At 40.8% G+C, this 16768-nt stretch overlaps 1 protein-coding gene across 2 annotated transcripts in view; it reads right to left on the reverse strand.

Annotated features, from left to right (window-relative positions):
- The window catches only part of kazna (kazrin, periplakin interacting protein a), a 242352-nt gene that overhangs the window by 43263 nt on the left and 182321 nt on the right, over nt 1-16768 (reverse strand). The gene's annotated exons all lie outside the window — the stretch shown is intronic.

A 16768-nucleotide genomic window follows, 5' to 3' on the forward strand; every position in this document is an offset into this window, starting at 1 on the left:
GTGAGGGCCAAGTTACGTTTAGGCATATTAAAGGTAAAATAAATAATTAACAATTTTGGGTTTACAGTAAATCTTCATATTTGTGATTTTATTGTATAAGTTAAGTGATAAAATATGTTTGAGTCAGCTAAAAGTAATTTCATTTAATTCATGTGGATGTTTTGTAAAGTTAAAAGGCAGTATGGTACTGTTGTCAGCAGTGAGTATGTTACTGTCCCTTTAAGAGAAAGAGAGCTCTTGCGTGTGTCCGTAGGGTGAGACTGGGGCAGACAGTTGAGGATCAATCAAGGACTGAGCCACATGGTTTCTTTACCGTAGTATTACAATTCTTTGTTTAGGAAAACTTGACTTTGAACATCCAGTAAGATTGTTTAACAAAACTGTGGATTAAAGGAATTTGTTTTATCAGTTTTACTTCGGAGTCCTGTGGGAGTTTTTTCCTCTTCAAGTGAACGTACACAAGTAATTCCAAGGCTTTTTTGATCTTCAACCCATCACACTATGCTAGATTTTCACTTATGTCAATTCCCACAAAAATGTGAACGTAATCTAAAACTGGCCCCAAAAATCTGTAGTGGATGCATTAAATACAGGGTTCATAAATAGACCAGAAGTCTAATCCAGGGGTGCTCTACACTAGAGCTAAACCTTGCAAGCACACTAATGTAATCCTATAAGTTTTTACAGCTGGCTCCCTATGATTTTTATTATTAAGGACATTCTAGTGTTAAACAGATAATGTGTGATTATCATAGGTAAAAATAAGGGGCAATAGATCTGCAGTTAAGGTGAAATATGTCATTTAAGGTTTCAGGTCCTCAAAGAAGTGGAAGCACATGTGCACTTTTGGTCACCTCATTCAGGAGGAGCTGAAAAAATATATTTCATAGAGCCATTCATCTCGAATGAGACGCTGAAGTCACTAATAAAAGTCAGAGTATGTGTCTGTCTCTGGCTCACACACACTCTCTCGTCTTTCTGGACCATTGATAGCATATTCATCAGTGGTTCAGGACGGTAGCAACGCCTGAGCCCTGACTGATGAAGGCTGCCTGCAGTGTCTGCTCTGTCTGGGAGTGCTTTGCTCTGGATTAGCCAGTCAATTCTCCTGAGCAGAACAATCTCCCTGCATGGCCCGAGGAGATGACGGGGTCACGCCTGATGAAAACTGTAGAAGAAGAAAAAAGAAAAGGACAACACCTTGCCTTGGGGCACTCCATCATAGAAATCAGGATCTAATGCTCTGTATTAACGCAGACAGTGATGAAAAGAGATTGGTATTCAGGAGAACACATATGGGAATGGATTGCAATTTATTGATGAGCACACCAGTGAAAAGGCAGGCTTCCAGTCCCAGTGGTCTTCAGCTTCAAATAAACTTGTGATTGCTCCAAAGTGGAGGATTATAAAAAAGAGTCTATAAAGATGTTACTGAAACTTTTAGCAGGCTTGAATAAGGATTGAATCTTTGATACTGCTGAAAAGAGAGGTCCCCTACCTGATGAAGGTTTAAGGACTAAAACATTGTACGTTTAATAAAGTGTATTGAAAACAGGACCGTCTTCAAGAGTTTCTTCTTCTCTTGCTTTCTTATATTTCCTTCTATGCACTTACTGGAGGTGTAAATGGGACATTTTTTAGTCTTTAAATTGTCTAATATTTCTAATACTTTCCATGTGTCTCCCAATGTTTTGTTTTTCCTCACATTTTGTTCAGAACTTGACAATATACATAAAAAAATAATCACAGAAAAGCAGCAACTCCTCAAACTTGAAAGCCTAACGTGAAAAGATTGTTTTCAAATAAATGAGCATCAATTATTCGAGTTCCTCTCAACCCTGATGGAGTTTGAAGGCCTGACTAGATGCAATAACCGCACAAACTACATCCTGAGATCCACAGAAAATGAGGCCGTCAGCATTAATTCACATCAAAGGCGTTTAAATGGGGGGTGTCACTCACCACATGACTCCCTCCCTCTCAGACAGCCAGTGTCGATCAAGAAGTCTGCGCTTTAACATCACAGAATCTGACATCCACATGCTGGCAAGCCTATTTCATGCTCCAGGTCCTTGGAGTAATGTGGGCTGAACTTGTGCTAGAGCGGGGTTAGAACAGAGCTTCGACAGTGAGCAGAAAACGGATCAAAGAGAAAGATAGGCGGTAATCTCAGCCGCATTCCGCCACAATCTGCGTCCGCTGGCTTATAAGCCTCTCGCCTGACTGTGGATGGTATCAGCCGGACTCGCCAGAACTTGCACTTCTGTTCCCAGAAAGATGCCAGCGTGCAAATGGAGCTCTCTTTGAAACAAACATGCAGTTACTAAAACTAAAGAGCAATAAAAACAGTACAGATTCTCTTTCCTCACTCTGAAGGTCTAACTTTGTAAGAGAACTGGCCATGAAAGATTTCCAATCCTCTTCATTTCTGCTATCCTTTTACTCAGTTACACAAACAGCCCTCTCTTCCGTTCTCACAGCCTGTTCTTGTGCAGAATTGACAGTAATCCATCCAAACATTGTGTTTGTTTTAAAGTCTGTCTCCCGTCTATGATGTGAAAAAAACACACACACAAACAGAGAGATTACTGTCTTCTCAGGCTGCAGATGGACAGATACACCGGACAGCTTTTCAGATTTCTTTGCTATAGAGATTAGCAGAGGAGTTTCCACGAAACTGGAGGCAGCGCTTCTCGGGTCATGAGGGACAGACGGTTGGAAAGCCGATAAGATTGCTGCTTGATACAATGATGGATGGATGGAGCCATTAAAAATACAACAGGCTTAGACAAGTGACTGCAAATGAGCCAAAATGGCAACTCGTCCACAGAAGTGATAATGAAGGTCCAGGCTGACAACTATCCTCTCCGTGATATTAGCTCCATGCTATTTATTACCCTTCATTATTTTGGGTTAGCAGTATTCTAATGGAGAATAGATGCAGCCAGAATAAACACAGAGCCAATTCCAGGGCATTGTAATTGCAGAATCATGCACTATTTGCTTATTACGGAGGATAACTATATGTGTGCATTGCTGAATGAGGTTTCTATGCTGGTAAATTGCTGCTTTGCTGAGGTGCTTTCTGCAGATAGAAGCTGATGTTGGTGCTTTGAGTCTGGACAGCTTAAACATGAAGGGAAACATGACGAGCATGTTAATTGGTCACATCAGGCATGGCAATACTTGCTGCCGTGGTTATGCTTGATGAGCTGTGCTGGTGTTATGATGTGATTGGGAACATGTCATGACTTAGTCATTGTATGGAACCATGTCTAGAGGAAGCTACAAGCATGGATCAGGCATCAGTGGATTTTCAGTTTCGGAAAGCGGAAGTAAACAATAGCCAAGTAAATGTCTTTCAGCCCCCAGAACTACTTTACCCAGAACTAAAAGGTTCCTGTGCCCCCCATTGTTGTCTGCGTTTCAACCACAGGGCAGAAGTCCTATGTAGATTGTGCAAATCAGGCCAGTGACGTATGGAGGAAATAAAAAGTAAAGGCACTACACCACCAGACCAGTAGAGGGCAGTAGGATAAAGACAAATGCCATTAATCACAGATGACACCATAGAAGCAGATGGGCAGGCAGGTATCATTGTAAGCAGCACAACAGTTAGCCTGTTAGCAAGGAAGAGACTTAGCTTGCACTGTTTTTGATCGTGCTGTATTTCATCACAGATGGATTCACTGAATCAACACTTGAGAGGAGATAACCGCGAGTAGCATAACCGTTCCAACACGGCTTTAAAATCTTTTTAACTCAAAAGGCCGTGGCAGAGATCACCGGTGTTTTGGTTTAAAACGCAACCCTGTGTACTGCCGACTTTCAGCCGGATGCATCCCTCATAAAAGTCTTTAGACAATCATTAAATACTTATCTGATGAGGATAATGAATCTTAAAACTCCCTCTATGTTTCAACAGCTGTGTAAACTCCACAAACACTGTTACATTCAGCTGAAGGTCTCCAGTTTACAGGGTCACTTTTAAAACCGTAACACCAGTAGAGACACGTTCACGGTGGGCTGAGAGAAGACTACTGTTACAAGCTGCTAAATCAAGTGAATCACAGCTATTTCTTTTGAAAAGTACATACACATACAAAAAAGATAGAACAAATTAAAGAAGGAGAAATCAAGTGAATCACAGAAAAACGCCTAAAACAAAACTGAGGAGCACTGTGTATTCTAGGAAACAGTATGCAAGGGAGAATGGTCAGTTGCATAGTGAGACATTTTCCCGTAATCAGAACAACAGCCAGGTAGTTTTTGCATTCTGCATATGTTGCTCTTGTTCACATTCTACATGCTGAATGTTGGCCAAATCAGTACGTACTACTCGTACAGTAGGCAGTTTCAAAAGCAGTCATTGTGTTATTATGTTCACCTCATTTTCCTCATGTGCTGTAATCGAGCATGTTGCAAACAAATAAACTGTTGTTTTTTAGAGAATAGTCTTGTTGTACATAAGTGGAAGTCAGGCAGAAAGAGCGATATTTAGGCAACAGAAGATATTAAACATTGAACAGAAAGTCTGTGGAAACATATTCAAATTCAATACTGGGTATGGATAAATGATAACGATTACCTGATGAAAAAAGCGCTAACTGTGAGTGCTTATGCTTGTGTGACAAGGTAAGTCTACGTGCCTGCGTGTGTGTGTGTGTGTGTGTTTGTGTGTGTGTGTGTAGAGTAGAGAAATGACCTTTGGTGCTGAAGGCTGACCGTGCAGTTATTTTTAGGCCGGGCCAAATGGAAGGGCACACACTGTGTCACCATGGATATTTCATCAAACTGTAGATGAGTCTTCACACACACGCACACACACTTTGGGTTTACCTATGTAAGGTGCCTTCTACCTTCTACCCCTGTGACTAAACCCTCTGCTCCTTCAAACCAACAGTAAGCTCACATCAACAAACAAACTCTGTTTTCCAGAAACAAAAACTGCCAGCTATGAAAAAGTCAAGCCAAGTTCCTAATTATTTCACAGACATATTGGAGTACGGAGGTGCCAGAAACCCATAGCTGCCATTAGAGATACTTGATAAAATGTTGGGACTGAAATAAGCAGGAATTAAATTTGTCCCTAGATTTCAAAATGAGTAGCGTGAGGCGACTGAAAACTTTAACCAAAAAAACTGTAAGTCTGTAAAAATTCTGCTACAGCAATTGTGAGATACCTTCTCAGAGGCCTACAGGCTCCAAGTTCTGTCTTTCATCCATGTATAGTTAATGAGCAGAGGAGAGAAGAGAGTGTTTGGAAACAGAAGCCAACAGTGGGATGAGTTTGATTTGTAAGTAAGAAGCCAAGTTTATCTGAGTTTTTCTTCTTTGCTTACACTTGGTTATGCAAAGATGTTCAAAAAGAGAGGGATGGATGGAGTGTATTAAAGAGGAATCAGGCCAGCCTTAATGAATCACATAGTGGTAACATATAGTGGCAAATCTAACTCACCCTGGCCCATGATTGTTACTTTGTGACTTGTTTCTTTACCAGGTTCTGACATCCACCTGATTTTCTTTAACTCACTCCAAATTGTCTGTCTGCCACAGTGAAGAGAAACTAGCTAGCACCCAAGGGAGATGCTTGCTGCATTCACCTGCAGCACAGTCACTAAAACAAAGCAATTACACAGCCGGGCCTAAACTCAGCCTCTCCTGCAATTACGCTGTCAAACTGAGCTGTCTGGAATAACCACAGATGCTTCCATGTGGTGAGTGACATACATGTATGCACAGGTGGACATACGCATTTGTCCGTGTGCATATTAAAAGCAGGTACACGAACACACACATACACAGGCATGAGTGTGTCACATCAGTGAGACAGTAACAGGCTGTCCTGTGGAAAACTAACAACAGCGTGTGTTTTACGGCCTGGTTCACAGAAGGTGTTAATCCACAGGGTTAAGCCTCCTCTGACATCACGTCACTCATCTGAAAACACTGCTTTTTGTTTGAGTGACAGCCGTGAGACAAAAAAGAGCAACCTAATCTGAAATGATTTAGGGTGTCGTGTCTTGACTGGCAGCCTGAGAAACTGAGGGATTGATGTGAGTTTAACACAGAGAAGAAGAGAAACGTCTAATGTCTCTGTTATTCTGCTGGGATGTCATCGACAGCAGCTATGATTAAACATTATCTGCAGTCATGGTAACAAGGAATAATGACTACATTGCTAGTGTTGTCCAGTGTTAGTTTCTAAAGGAAGACCATAAATGACCTCACAGTTAAACACTAGAGCCTGTCGCAGAAATGTGAGACAGAGAGACGTAACCCAGAACAATTGCAGCTACATAACCACGCCTGAGATGTTAAGGGTTCGGCAAATACAGCCATCCATAGCCTCCGGGTGTTTGATTTGCTTTCAAACCACTAATTGTGTCGCAACCACACCTTGAGGTGAGGCTTGAAGGATTTAAATGACCTACTAGAAAAACATGCACAGTTAGCCTACCGCTATGCTGCATTTCTTGGATTCTAGCATGTGGAATTTGTACATTATGCTGCAGGCAGAAAACACAGGCTTTTATCTGACTTGTTATGTGAACTTTTACCTCTGCGTTCAGGCTATTTTTAGAGCGAGGTTGAAGGGCAGGTGAGCTACCAGTATGGAGATAGGGTTAGGGTTTAAATGCAGGTGTTTAGAGGCAAAACAGCCCAGAAGGAAATGTATAGTGTTCTTGCAGCTGTCGCTTTCTAGTTAAAAAAAGAGCAGAAGCTGATGCAGCAAAAAACAAAAAAAATCCTTTGTGAGACATGCATTCAGGCAGCCAACAGCTCCAGACACTCAGTGTTTACAATAGAAACAGAACACAAAGCCTCTTTTACTTGACCATAAAAACACTGTTGTTGGGACAAACTTCCCACTACAAATCCCACAGTCTGATCTTGTCTTTGACAGGAAGCAAACCCCCACCCACCCACTGGGGGCAAAAACTGGACCGCACAGCGTCACATCTGTCCTGCAACAGCTTTTCCTCTTCGCAGTAATTCTGAATATTCAGTTTTACAAGACAAACGCTGGTTCCCTAAATTAACTGTGTGATCTTTCGCTGCTCACTTTTTGCATCCAGTTAGGCAAATGAGTCACAGATCAAGCTAACACTGAAAACAACTAACTGCAGAATAATCAATAGTAAGTGGAGACTGTTCACACAATAACAACCACTGAGAGGTCAGTGTGGGGTAAAGTCTGCCAACGGCCCTACATCATAACAGGTGACTCACATGCAGACATGACACCTGCCAACACGTGAACACGTCACTCCTCACTCTAAAAATCTCAAACAGTGTCTCCACTGGATCCAGAGATCCTGAACGAGCCACTGTCCTGTCTTCATGGTGAAACATTTGAAAGTGCAGGACTACCACCCACATGAAGCTATCATCTGATAAAGCATGGAGGGCCAGCTGCACTTGACATTTCTACTCACTCACCAGATTTTCCCTGCTCCCCGTCTGACTTCATTCCCTCCTCCGAGGGGAGTTTTCCGAGGGATTCCAGGATCTGTCAGGTGTGTGCCGGAGACTTTCAGGACAGACACAAAAGGCAAAATCCAAAAAGATTCCTGCTCTCCAAACCAGGTCTGACTCAGAACATGAGCATTTTTGTAATCCCCCTACTAAAAACCAGCTTCAGCTGACACCAGGAAATACATCCAGGAGCTGTCGTTGAGTCTTTCCCTCTCTCAGCCTACCTGTTCAACGTGCCTCCCACAGGTTCAATGATACAGTACACTTAGCCCCACCCCCTCAGTTCAAATGGTTTAGGAAGAGGAGGAGCTCACTCCGGCTGTCACTAGGATTTTCCCACATTACTCAAACATACACAGAGAGAGGAGGAGGGGGAGGAAGGGGGAGGAGCACTGCTTAGGTGTTGGTTTGCAGGCAGGTGAGTGTCAATGTGTTTGTAGTCCAACACCAGCAGGACGCACAGCTACAGGTCTGCCAGCTGTTACTTTGCCTGAGGGTCTAAGTAACTGTACACCTTTAGAATGACACCCAGGGTATCATGACAGCAACGGCCAATTCAGTGAGAAATATTAGGCAAGGAAAGATGCTGTTGATGAATTTGGAAAAAAACATTGAGGTATGATTGTTTTCCCTTTAAGGTGATTGGTTAAAGTCAGCATGAGAGTCACACAGAGTAATAAATTAAAATCATCACAGTTATCAATAGAGAGAATTAAATCATATGTAAAAATGGTCTGTTCTTAGATTTCATAGTATAAGCTTTCTTCCTAAGCCTCCTACATTTCAATTGAATTGCATCTTTTTAATTTCTCCGTTTGGCGTGGAAACTAAGTAAACAAACTTAAGCCACATGTTCATACTGGGATTCATACTGCTATCTGTTCACTCGACTGCTGCATGCATGTTTTATTCAGCTACCCGTGCAGTGATGTGTAGTCAGAGGCAGGCGGGTGAATGAAGGATTGATGGTGTGTGCAAGTTGTCCGACCGGAGAGGGTTTGATTTTAAACAGAAGTGATAAGCCTCTGCATTAATGAAGCTCTATTCATCTGTCTGCAAGGACAAAGATAAAAACCTTTTTAAAACAGCAGAGTGATGAGTTAGACTATAAATGTAATCTCCAAAAACTTAAGTGAACGTACAGAATTAGTCACAAAAAATGCCAAAACACCAGGATAAAAGACTCGGCCCTTCATTTGATAGTATTTTCTGTAGTTCCTGAAATAATTCAGAATAAAACAGCAGTGTTTACTGACATGGAACTCCACATGCCATGAGAAGTATGACTCATATTCTTTCAGGTATTTCAGTCACATTCAAAGGAACAATTTCATTTCTAAAGACATGTTCTCACACTTCAATGTTAACTATTATATAACTAACTAATATATAAATACAGTTTTAGGACAGTATGATGATTACATGACGAATAAGATAAAAGATTAAAAGATAGAATGAGCTCACTCTTTGGCTGGAGATATACGTGCTCACATACTTGGCTATGCACTTTGTATGCTACTGAAAAATACCTCTAGGGGGCGCACCTGAGCGCTTGCACTGTACACAGCTACCAGATGTACAGAATGTAAACAACAGACACGGTGACACTCAAGAAGGTTACTTGGTCTATCAGCTTGTCCTCAAAACTTTGACCTTGTAAATTCCCCTGTGTCTCTATCGAACATGTTCACACTGCAGCTTGTGATCATGTCACGTTATCTATTTTTTTGAGGACGTGAACATGCTGATGCTCCAAACAGACACAAGGAATGTTGGGCCAGCCATCATATGCATGTGAATGAGTTGAAAGAAAGTATATCATGACCTTGTGGCGGCCTGTGTAGTGTACTGTACAGCTCCATAAATCAACAAGGTCACTTCAGATTCAGCCTTAAATAAACTGCTACCACATGAATACGGTATCACAATGTAGTTGCGGATTTAATAAACACAACACTTGTTTTAATGTGTCTATTAAATCACCAAAAATCATCAACTCTTCTTAATTACAAGGCTCATAGAAGCCTGAAGAATTCCCCACTGTGCGCAAAAAACACATTATTGACTCAACAATGACAATTCAAAAAACAGTGGACTTGCATTTTCTGATGCAAAATAAGCTTGTAATGGTATCAGGGGAATTAATTCAGTGATACATTGTCAAAATCATTCATTGCACCATCTCTCATCCTCTCCAAGACAAGAGAACATAAGCTCTTTTTGTCTAATCATTGTGGACAAAGTGAGGAAACTGAATACAGCCCACTCAAAGAGTGTTTGTTGTCTGTAAAGACCTGCTGCTGCCTCCTCTACTCCCAACTGATAAACAGCAGATCAACAGCTTTTGGGACAGACATAATATACAACAGGCTAGTGTATTTTGAAGGGATATGTCAAAACAGTAGGAGACCGTACATATTAGGACAGTTTAAACCGATTTTCAATGTCACAATTCTCTGAACACACACTACATGATGCCATAAGACCGCTAGACTACACACTTAACGTTTGTGGTAGTGATTCCACAATCATGAGATCTCACAGAAACGTGCGTGAACAAACGTGACTTCAGAACATAAACAAACATGGAGGGCGATTTATGTCGTCAGCTGGACCATCCTGGCGTGTGTTCAGGATGTTGTTATGCAGGTAAAGAATGTGGGTAAATGATTCCAGAGGCTGGTCTTCATTTTGCAATATTCCAAATGGCTCAGGGTACATTTGTGTTTACATTAGCTCCCAGGTTCGTGAGCTGTAAAAGTATGCAACATCCGGTTCTCAGTCTGCTTCTCTCATTGGTTATTAGGGGTATTCTGCTGGAGGCAGTCCGACCTGGGATTGTAAATATCAAACATGTTTTATATTTATGACCGCAGGTTTGGGACCATTGAAATAGTTGTATTGACACCACACACTTGTGGATAATTTGGACAAATAATCAGTTACGACAAGCTCTGAGTCAGGTCATTGGTGCTGGCCAGCCTTTATGGGGTATTTACTCTGTGCAGGTGATGGACAGCACATGTTTGGAGAAGTCATCTGGAGTTCTTCAACGGGAGTTAAGCTATGTACTGCCGTGCTTATAAGAAACACAATTCAGTCCCTACTCCCAAAAATACATTTCAGATTTTTACCGCTGCACCTTGATGTAAGACAGCACTATCATTTAGCTCTTTTACAACATCCATCATTTATTTCTACTCATGCAGCAGACTATTGCTGGTCAGATGGCAGCCTGAGACTTTGTGTTCTGAAAATGTGCAAATATTTTAGTTTATTACCATTTCCTTATATAATAACCACTGAAGAATGCATAACTGTTGATTGAACTACACTTTTGAAATCCCCTCATTGATCCAGTTGGACCTTGTTTCCCTCGAACAGTCAAAAGGAGATTTCATGAAATCATAACAAATGCTTTTAATGCTTGTGAAGAGCAGGGCTGTTTTGCTTGAATTGTTTTTTGAGAACATCATGTGCCTCTGCATAGTAACCAATGGCTTAAAATTACAAATCTCTGTGTGAGTGATGACTCAGCAATTTTCCAGTTCTGGAGAAAAGAAAGAGAAATGAGGGAAAATGTGTCTGTGTCATTCATCACATGAGGCTGTGGGTTGTAAACCTATTTACAGACTCGTGCTGGTAAAACTGTAAACTGGAGCGCATGAGTAATGATTGCAGGACAGCTCCCCTCAATGCAAGTTAACCAAGAGAAGGGTGGTTACGTGATAAAGAGATATTACCACCTTAAAAGAGGTCATACTGGCAGGATAACAAATATCATCATTCAGAGCTTCAAGGCTTCCGAATGTGCAAAAGCTTAAACGCCTGTAAACCTAACAAATATGGTAAATTACAAGCTGTGTGCATGGAGCACATTCAAGAAAGCATCTTTGCTGGCTCAGCACATTGTAGACTACATCATATCAATTATTTTATTTTTGCTGAAGGCATGTCAGGGCATGCTAACTGGAGTGTAAGGTAAGTAGGAAGTGGTCCAGCTGCAGCAAAGGTTCAGACACTTATGAAGATAAAGAGCTCATCAGCAGGCCTTTGGGGTTTCTTAATGAAAACAATGTTCTTGGCATGCACTGGCTATTTACACCACATTAAGACAGCATCAGATCTCACAACAGGGACAGGCAAAGAAGAGGAAATGAGTGTCCTGTTTGTTACACGGATGGCTTAGAATGCATAAGTAAAAAAAAGTATGAGATATATGTGAAAAGAGCAGATAAGGTGAAAGTGTTGATGCTAACTTTGTACGATGCATCACACATCGGCACACGTTCCTTAGTTATCGGTTGTCAGGAGGTGATGAGCTGAGAGTACTATACCTTAAATGAAAATCAATGGAAGCAGCCCCCTTCCCCTCCTCCCCCTCTCTCTGTCTCTCTCTCTCTTTCTTTGCAGTCAGTTTACACAATACCTATAAGGACAGCAGCACCGTCTCATGCTGCCAAGAAGACGTCAACCTTTCATTGTTTATGTGAGAAAGAGATGAGAGTAAAGGAGAGACAATGAGAAAAAGATTAGAAATCAATTGAACTTGAGTGTGCGAGTGTGTGTATATGTGGATGCTTGAATGGAAGCAGATGGTCAACTTTTTATCACTGCAGCTCTTTTCAGTGCCTTGTAAAAAAGGCAATGTCCATCTTTTTAATGCCCGTCTCCAGCACCGCCAAGCTATCTTTTGTTACAACACACAATGCACGTGTTAATGGACACCCTCCCATCCATAAATTCATACTTTCTCCTTTCCCCCGTTCCCGAGATTTCTTTCCTGACACTTTAGCTTGCACAGCAGAACCTTGAAATAACCCCGCACAAAAGATCAGCCCACTACTCTAAAACTGTGAACCAGGAGAGAAAAAAATATTCATTGAGGTGTGAAGAGGAGAAAAGAAAAATGGACCTGACCAGGAATATATTATTACCTACACCACAAAAGAAACGGAGGGAAATGTCGCAGTCATGTAGTGGTAATATCACACTGAGTCATTGTGAAACACTGTGAAGGGTGAACCATCTCTGGATCACTTACCGCACAAAACTGCTGTAATGTTCTCCAATGCTTGAATTTTAAAGAACGCTGCGTTTCAAAGCAAAAGCCAGACTGGGAAGTCACAGCAGATGTTTTCCTTCAGCTGTCGAAGGCAAAAGCATTTTTCATTTTTCGTATGATCCAGTGTTGATCAACATTTTAAAACAGACTGTAAATAATAGAGATGTGTGCAATAATGTCGATTAAACGGCATCTCTCAAGCTAGTGGGCACTAGAATTACTAGTAAGTTATCAGAATCAGAAATCAGATATACTTTATTTATCCCGAGAGAAATTCAGTCATTAAAGTTGCTCTATACACAATACTTAAGAATATCAAATAATATTATTAGAAGGAGATATTAATAAGATATAAATACAAATACAATGAAAATAATGATGATAAAAGTATCTACAGAAGACAGAATAAGCTATGTAGAAAATACATGGTTGAAGTACCCGGATATTAGGAAGAGGGCACTCTGGTGGTCTGTCTGGAGTCTGGCTATGGCAGCGTTGAGAACTTTGGACGCCGTAGTCAGGTTGGCAGAGGGGGGATGTAAACAGCTTCCAGTAGCCTATGGCATGTGAGATCTCCCACAGCACTCTCGGTGCTATCCCGGTTCGCCCGGACAGTCTGGAAGCCGTCAATGGAGACGTTGTGATCGGGAATATCCAGATGCAGCCACGCACACCAAGCTACATTCCCGAAACTCCGTCTGACTCCTGGCTAGTCCTGTTAGCCCGTCCATCTTATAAGCCAGAGATCTCACGTTGCCAGCAAGAAGGTTCCTAGTCCAAATCCCCGGCTGGACGGGAGTCTGTCTGTGTTGAGTTTGGGTGTTTTCGCCTTTTAAGTTCCTTGGGTTATCTTGTGACTCTAAATTGCCTGTAGGTGTGAGTGTGTGTGTGATTTGTTGTTTGTCTCTACACTGTAATAGGCTAGTGACCTGTTTAGGGTATACCCCGCCTCTCCACAATGACAGCTGGGATTGGCTCAAGTCATTTTTTTTGTATAAATGCATAGTTTCCAAATCAATATAATCATCTTTACATCAATACTTGGTGGATATTTAGTTGGTATTCAGATAATAAGCCCACCCACTTTGCGTCTGGCTTTTGTCTCACCCTGTCTATTCCACATAACCACCGGCTAACTCCCTCCCATATATTTTTTCAATATTTTAAATGTTGTGTATTAGCAAGTAGACTAGGCTGAATCTATATTTCAGTGTAATTGACCAGAAAATTAGTTGCTAGGGAAGTATCCCAAGTTGATATATGGGGTTTAGTAAGAAGAATATGTACAATGTAGAAGAATTATGATGTCTGGTATCAGTGGGGCTAATTGGTGTCAAAACATTATGGTGAAAGAGTTTTCTGAAAAGCAGTCAAACTGTCAACTCTCGTTTGTTAAATTGCGACTCTCCCATTCTTGAGTCCAGGAATTTTCACTGGTACATACACTGCCATGTGGTTGGTCAATGCAGTTTGTTGCCAGATTAAGTTGCATTTCTTATTTGCTTCTCAACCCAACTTTTTGTGTTCTGCGACCTCTGTCTTAGGCTGTCTCATGAAAAACAGTCCTCTTCATTAATCTTCACATACCATCAAACATAAAAACAAAACCTCAGAGTCAGCTGACTGCTTCACTTTAAAGTTTTGGCATGTCAGTGCAGACTAAGCTTGTCACCTGCAGGTAACCACAGTGGTTTAAGGAGGAATGTTGAGCTTCCAGATTCGTTACAACCTTTAAGGGGATGTAATTTCCTCTCCCATAACCCCCTGCATACCCTCCACCATTTAAGTCTTTCACCTGGGGCAATGTACGTAGAGGATGGGTCAAAGTTAAATTGTAAACGGCAAGTCTTTTGTTTGAAATGAGACCTAAGGCTGTGCAACCTAATATTGTTGATCTAAAGGTGTCTGTGTGGCTGCACTTGATCCATTTTGCTTAATTGTCTGGATTTCTTAGTCCAATCTTAAGCATACTACAGGTTCAAATACTGTTCTATGTACTCTAGCAGACTGGCTCCTTCCATCTTTGTCTCCATCAGCCGTTATTTGCCTCTCTCTTCCTTCACCTTCCAACCTTCGTGTTCAGCAATCAGCGCAAAGGAACTGCCAGCCACCAGGTGCCACTCAGCGCTCTCACTGATCTGCCGGCTCCAACAGCTCCCGTCCCTCTGCACCATCACCTATGCTGCAAGATGTGAGCTCAGATTAGCTGCCCGTGGGGCTTTTTAAACGGGCAGGATGAAGGTATTACAACCACTGACCAGTTGTACTTGTTGGCTGTTCACCTCGTGTAGAGGATCCAAGGTGGAATTTAGAAAGAGACAATGCCCCTTTTAGTGGCAGCAGCTAAGGAGCAGTGCTGCACGTAGCTGTGAAGCCAAAACCTAATGAGGTGTGGGTGTTCAGTGAAAAGTTTGGAATGGTTTCATAAACTGCAACTCAAACATGCATGAAAACAACAGAGCAAGGGTTTCATCTTGTGTTCTTAGTGTTCTATTTTGGATATTCTGCCGTGAAACATGTTCAATAAATTAATTAAAGCTGTGTTTATGTTGGTGCAAGAGCATAAATGAATCAGAGGGAGCACCAACATTTTTTTAATGAACAATTTTGTTTGTTGAAAATATATAAATGTAATTTAGTTGAGCTCAACTTCAGACTCATTTCAAAATCAACCCAATGAGTACCAAATGTCATGACCTAGCAGAACAAACAAGACTTCATTGCTTATAAGGACATAAGCCTGCTCCAATACATACTTTTCAATTCCTAACAACAGTCCACTTGATGATAAAGCTCCAACTAGGATATCAGTCAGTCAATGCTGGTTTAGACTTCATGATCAGGATCAGAATATGGCACAAAACCAAACATTGGAGTGTTTCCCACAGTTAATAAGTTCAATTCTTCTTTGTAATTCAAAGGATTTGATGTAATAGTTTAAAAATGTTTTCTCCCACATCAAAGAATACGAAGACAAATGCAGAATTTTAAAATATCTGCAAATCAGTTGATGGCATGAGGCTGGCAAATGTAGATCAATAAGAAGAGGTTATTTCTAATAAATCAAAATATTGAAAAAGAGAAATAATTGAATTTAAATGATATTGCTGTGCACTTGATATATATATATATATATATATATATATATATATATATATATATATATATATATATATATATATATATATATATATATATATATATATATATATATATTCACAGTAGAAAAGTATATAGTTCAAATCATATAGTACTGTTTATTTAATCTTGAACTAGTGAAAAACAAAGCCCATGACAAGGAAATATTTCAACCAACTGCTTGATTCTGCAGCAAGTGTGTGCTCCCGAGCTGATCCGTGCCAACTCTGGTAAATGGTTGTGTTTCCACAACATGTGCCGTCGTGCGTCTTGGATCCATCCCGAGAGCATCACTGTGTTCTGCTCAGCTAAAAATATGTCCGTCAGTCTGTTTTCAACAGAGTACTGGAAGTTGTACACATACAGCTAAGAGCATTTGATTGATTTAAAAAAGAACACCATGTACAGACTGCAGATTGTATATCAGAGTGTATGGATAAGAACTAATTAAGGATGATTAATATACTTTAAACAGTTAAACAAAACAGCCACAATCATTTGATCCACTTTATTCATAACTGGACTTTTAATGAGGTATTTCCGAATCTCAATCTAAACCATTGGATTGGAGCTGATCTGGGCATTTTTTCATTGATCGGTGATCAGCAGTTGAACCGATCATCTCACCCTGATTATCTATGTCAGCTGTCAATGAGCACAATTTGCAGCAGAATACAAAGACACAAATGTAACTGGCCATTCTGAATAATAAAAAATATTTTTAAAAACCCAGGACATTGATGTGGAACTCCAGCCATGCCAAACTTTATTGCACAAACACTTGGTGCACAGCCAGAAGGATTGCAGCAACAATACATCAGCCTACTGTAACTCTCTAGGGACATATGGTTCAAAAAAGGCAAAAAACATATGAAACACAGGAAAGTCTGTTTCATTAGCATTAGCAACCCCAGCGTATACATTGTCAGGAGTGTGGGAACATTTTAAACTAGAAAGTTGAAATAGTCAAACAAACCACCTGAAATATATGCAGCAAGACCATTTCGGAAGGTGGTAGCAATACTACACATTTGATAAAACATCTAAAAACTAAACATGCTATGGAATTCACCAAAGCAACAAAAG

This window comes from Notolabrus celidotus, chromosome 11, assembly GCF_009762535.1.
Source record: "Notolabrus celidotus isolate fNotCel1 chromosome 11, fNotCel1.pri, whole genome shotgun sequence".
NCBI classification, from domain to species: Eukaryota; Metazoa; Chordata; class Actinopteri; order Labriformes; family Labridae; genus Notolabrus; species Notolabrus celidotus.